Below are 6,000 nucleotides of genomic sequence, written 5' to 3'. Positions count from 1 at the left end.
GTTCCATGGGCCCTCCCAGCTCTGACATTCTGTGTTCTAAGGGCCCTCCCAGCTCTGACACTCTGGTCCCCTTCAGACCTTGGAGATAACCAGCTATGGAGTAACCCTTTTACAAACAATATTGCTAAAGCCCAGTATTATAGCTCACTGGGACAGAGATTGGACCTGCAATGTCATGGGCATAAGGGACTTCCAGATGAGGAAACATCGTCAGCCAGTACAGGTCAGAACCTCCTCCACAAGTTATAGTTTGGGCGAGCTGCCTAGAGAGGATACAGGACATGTCCATGGTCACACAGAGCTGGACTGCAACCTAGGTTTTCCTGGTTTTGAGGCCAGCCCTCCAACCCCTAGAGTTAAGTGGTGCAGTGGATAGCGCACCTGGCCTAGAGTCAGAAAGACTCATCATCCTAATGTCAAATCCAGCCTCAGACACTTATTAGCTGTGTGACCTTGGCCAAGTCACTGAACCTGTTTGCCTCAATTTCCTTATCTGTAAAAAACAAGTTGGAGAAAGAAATGACAAACTACTCCAATAATTTTACCAAGAAAATCCCAAATGGGGTCATGAAGAGTCCAACACGACTGAACAGTTCTCACCACTATGTCACACTGGCTCTTGGTCTATGATATTAGAATTATTATTGATGCTTTGCATTAGCACAATATCATAGCTTTTCCTCCCCCAAAAATGATTTTTTTCTAATGCCTTTGAGTCTACGTATGTATTGGGGAAACAGAAAAATCTAAACTTCCCATCCCTGGGAAAGCTTCAAATTGGGAATTCTCGTCCACTTTCTCCCTCCTCCCCCTCTTCCTTTCTCCTGTCATGGTATCCATCATAGTCACTCGCATTGATATCATCCTTTCCTGCCACCCCCTTAAGCTATAGATCTAGATCTCTTCTCCCTTTTATTGTTATTCTCTCGGGAAGAATGATCCACCCTCTGCACCGTCCTTCCTCGCTACCCACTCACTTCCCAGCCCTCAGCGACTGGGTCTCAGACCCCACCACTCTACCAAAAGTATTCTCCCTGACATCACCAACTAACTTCTTAATCACTAATGCCTGTAGTGGTTTTTTCCTGGTTCTCCTTGACCTGTCTGTGGTATTTGATGCGTGGACTCCCCCTTCCTCCTACTTATACTCTCCTCCATTGAGTTAGATGACCCGACTCTCTTCCTTTTTTGACCCTTCCTTCTAAGAGCTGCCTTTGAATCATTCCTTTCCTGCCCCTTAGGCTGATGGGACCTCCCCTCCCCCCAGCCTCAGGCCTCATACCTCTTCTAATTATAATGACTGTATATGTATAATGTACACACATATATTATGTATAGTGATTTAAGGTTTGTGAAGTATTTGATTATATTATCTCATTTGATGCAACGGTCCCATGAAGTAAGTACCAAGACCAGGGCTGGGGAACCTGCCACCTTGAGGCCACATGTGGCCTCGAGGCCACGGGTGCCCTGCTCCTGCCCCCGACCAAGACTGTGATTCCCATTTTACAGATGAAGAACCAGAGGCATGCTCAGAGCTAGTGAGTTCAGAGGTGAGATTTGAATCCGCTTTCTCCTGCTTCTAAGCACACTTGGCACACCGCCTCTCTCTACTCAGATCCTGAGAGAGCCCATCTGTTCCCTTGAGTTCAATTATCACCTCCATGCATCTGGTTCCCCAAATCTGTGCATCCTCCCAGCCTCCTTCCTGAGTCCCAGGACTACATTTCCTTGGAATAAACTCGGCAAGTAAAATTGTATGTACTCCACCCCACCAAAAAAACCCAACAAAATAAAAACCTCTTTCCCAAATCTTGGCTGTTTCTATTAATGGTAATACTACCTTCCCAGTCATTCAGGGTCAAATCTTTGGACTTTCTTTTTAATTTTTCTTTTCCCTCATCCCTCTTTATCCAAACCATGGCCAGTTTTATCGTCTTCTTTCTCTTCACATGATGAGCACGCTAGCTCAGTGCCTCCCCACCTCTCACAGGCACTCACGGTCTCCCTGTCTCTGCTCCTTCCCCTCTCCAGGCCATCTGTACCTGTCAAAAAGATTTCTTGACTCAGTTTCCTCATCTAAAAAATGAGAGGGTTAGACTTAACCTCGAAGGTCTTTTCCAACTTTAAATCTATGATCCTATGAATTTCCCCAGGTCACACAACCAATAAGTAGGTGATGTAGGTGATGTAATTCCAAGCACCATATTCTTTCCACTTGATTGTAAAATACAATCCTTCTATGCTGTTCAGTTGTTTCAGTTGTGTCCAATTCTTTGTGTTACCATTTGGGGTTTTCTTGACAAAGATACTGGAATGATTTGCCATGGATTAAGTGGATTAAGGCAAACAGAGGTTAAGTGACTTACCCAGGGTCACACAGCTAGTAAGTGTCTGAGGTTACATTTGAACTCAGGTCTTGCTGACTCCAGGCCCAGTGCTTTACACATTACGGTGCCAGCTAGCTGCCTCCTAGAGACATACACATGACTAATATGCAGGGTGTTCCAAAAAGCCTTGGTGTAGTTTTAAGCTTTTAAAAAACAAAACCAAACAAAAAACCCAATTGTGCCAAGATTTTTAGGATACCTTGTTTTTATACCAACGATGCCCTAAGCAAAATATTAGCAGGAGGTGGAATAGGCGAGAGGGAGGTAGGGGTTCTTCCTGAACAGGGAAGGCTGCTTTGAGGATTTGGCATTTGAATTAAGTTGGTTTTTTTTTAATTTAATTTTTAATTTTTAAAATTGAATTAGGTTTTTAAATTGAATTAAATTGAATTAGGATGGTAAAAGTTCAGCTGGTAAAGATAAGCAGGGCAGACGTCTTAAGCATAGGGAAAAAAAACGGAGGAAGATGGGAAAGTCCCAGGCCCAGTCCACACACTTGTAAGCAAAGTTTCTTGTTTAAAGGCCTAGAGAAGTGTGACCTATTTTCCTAAGCTACTTTCTATCACGTGAGAGGAGCTGGGTCCTGGCCCTCTCTCTTGGCTTGCATTATCACTTAATGGATTTCCTCTCTATGGGGCCAGCTGTCTACCTACCAGCCTCATTACTTCCCACCCCCATTCCCCTCCACGAACTCCTCATGATACACAGTATTAACTGGGAGACAAAGGACGGGGACTAGATTTTATTGGTATATGGAACTCCCAGATGAGGCAAGTCCCTCCACCAATGCAGGTTGGCACCTTCTCTGCAACTTTATAGTCATAGAGTAGCCTGAGAGGTCAAGTAATTTGCCTGGGGTCACGTTGCCTCCATATATCAGAGATGGGACTTGGATTGTCTTTGAGGCCAGGTTTGTTTTATTAAACACTTCTGTAACACTTTACACTTTGCAAAACAATTTACCTATCTCATTTGAGCCTGCCAACCACCCTGTGGTAGGTCCAGAAGGTAGGACTATCTCCACTTTACAGGTGGAAAGACTGAGGTTCTAAAGTTAAGTGGTCACACAGCTATTGAGTATCAGAGGCAGGATTTGAACTCAGGACTGCTTGAGTCTACATCCAGCATTCTAACCATTATATCATGTTGTCCCCCAAACCACGACATCCCTCAACCACCACCTCTACCCCCTGCCCCAAGATTTCTATTCCAATTAAATGCCCAAGGAGCGAATCTCTAACCTTTAGGGATTCCAGGCTTCCTGTGACAGTGAATAGATATTTTGCCTCAGGGATGGGGAAAGAAAGTGGTCCCCACAGCCTTCCAACAATATCACATAGGTGGCTAAGCAATGTCATGCACAGAGAACTCCTTTGAATAGTTAAATAAATGGCCCAGTCTTCTTAGGTCAGTCTTATTAATAAACATTAATCATCTTGATGGGGAGGGGGTGGTCCAGATTTATGATTTTGTGGGTGCATGAAACTCCTCTTGTGATGCAGATAACTTCTGTAGTCTTAGGCAGTGGTTTTCCATTGTTGGGGGGTCCTGGACACCGCCCTCACCCCCATGGTCAGTAAGCTTAAGCCAACAGACTCCTCAGAATAATGTTTTAAATGCATAAAATCAAATATATGATGACAGAAAAAAATTACATTCAAATAGATGTATGTTTTTCCCCATTTAAGTTCATGAGCCTCCTGAAATCTATCCACAATCCTACTAGAGGGTCCAAGGATCCCAGATTAAGAACACCCCTTTTAGATAGTTGCTTGGGGGCACTGAGATTTCCTTAGGGTTGTTTGCCCAAGGTCTCACCTCCAGTAGTGTCAGAAGTCAACCAATCAATAAGCAGTTTATCTATTAAATGCCTGGGGGCCATCTCCAGTCATTCTGATCTATACCTGGCCACTGGACCCAGATGGCTCTCCAGGAGAAAGGGAGACTGGTGACTTTGCACAGTCCTGCCTCACTTCAATCCAATTCACTTGCAAGTCATGTCATTATCTCCCTGGAGTTAAGTGCATACTCTGGGCCAGGCTCTGTGTTAGGTGTGCTCATTACACAGGGGCAGCCAGGTGGTGCAGTAGATAAAGCACCAGCCCTGGAGTCAGGAGAACTTGAGTTCAAATCAGACCTCAGACACTTGACACTAGCTGTGTGCCCCTAGGCAAGTCACTTAATTCCGACTGCCTTAGCAGGTGGAAAAAAAAAAAAAAGCAAAAGCAAGCACAGTCCTTATTCTCAAGGAACTTACAGTCTCATCAGGAGAGAAAACACCTACATATACAGTTATATACGATATCCTTAAAATGGTGATTTTTGAGAGGAAAGCATCAGTAGTCAGGACACCAGGAAAGGTCTCAAGTAGAGGGTGGCACTTAAACTGAGCCCTGAAAGAAAGTAGGGATTCGGAGAGACAGGTGAGGAGGGACGGTAGATGGTCCATACAAGGAAGAGCAAGAAAGCCATTTTGACCGGATCCAAGTGTGTGTTGGTATGAATAATGTCCAGTTAGGATAGAAAGGTAGGTTGGGGCATGTCTGTGAAGGGCCTTAAATGACAAATAGAGGAGTTTAGATTTAATCCTGGATATAACTGGAGGCTATTAAAACTCGATTCTTCCTAACACAAGGCTGGCTCTCTGTCCAGGGTCACGTGGGCTCTCTAAAACATCTAACTTAATTCTTGTTCTGATGCTGAGGGAGATACCAAAATAGATGTAATCCCTGCCCAGATTAAGATGCATTTATTCCCTGCCCTTAAAGGTTGGGATCTAACAGGGAAAGCAAAAGCTACACAAGCACAAATATTGTATAATGCTATGACTTTGTGGGGGTGGGTGCTTTCTAAACATACGATGACAAATGACCTCTAAGAGATGTAAATTCACCATCTGACGATCCTGAGCCTTCCTTTCCCTAGCTGGCCTGTCCTCAAACAGACTGAGCTTCGACTTGGCTTAGAAATGCTTGACAGAGTATTTCTAAGAGTATATCCCATGGCCTTTGAGAGCCAAAGTCCCCACCAGGCCACCACGAGGTGTCAGAGAAGGTCTTGAGTAGAAAGCAAGAACTATCCCAACTGTCCAGCAACCAATATCACACATCTGCTCTGTGCCGGGCATTGGGCTGGCCTCAGATCTCCTTGGGGATCTGATGAAGGGTTATTGACTTGTGGGAAGAGACCAGGGCAGGGCCTTCTCAGATGGTCTGGGCAGCTCCAGCTCCCCGCTTCCCTGGCTTTCTCCAAGTTCCAGCTAAAGTCCTACTTTCCAAAAGAAGCCTTGAAGCCTGAATCAGCCTGAGGCCTTCCCTCCGGCCAGTCTTTCCCGGTTAGCCTGTATATTGCTTGTTTGTACATATTTACTGGCTTGCTCCTGCCATCTTTAGATCTTGAGCTCCCCCAGGGCAATTTTGTATCCCCAGCACTCACCTAGAACAAAGTAGGTGCTTAATTAATGTTTATTGACTATTATACTCTCCTTGTCCTCTTTACCGTAGTTACCAGTTAGAGTGCTCTACAGAATTTACCTGTCCTCCTACTTCTGTGTCTTTGGTCATGCTGTTTCCTAGGCTTAAAATGAATGTCCTCCTTTCCCCTCTTTGCC

Source organism: Vombatus ursinus, unplaced genomic scaffold (assembly GCF_900497805.2).
Source record: "Vombatus ursinus unplaced genomic scaffold, bare-nosed wombat genome assembly UNPS02014859.1, whole genome shotgun sequence".
NCBI lineage: Eukaryota > Metazoa > Chordata > Mammalia > Diprotodontia > Vombatidae > Vombatus > Vombatus ursinus.
The sequence above is the reverse complement of the archived record's forward strand: the minus strand, read 5'-3'. Positions refer to the sequence as shown.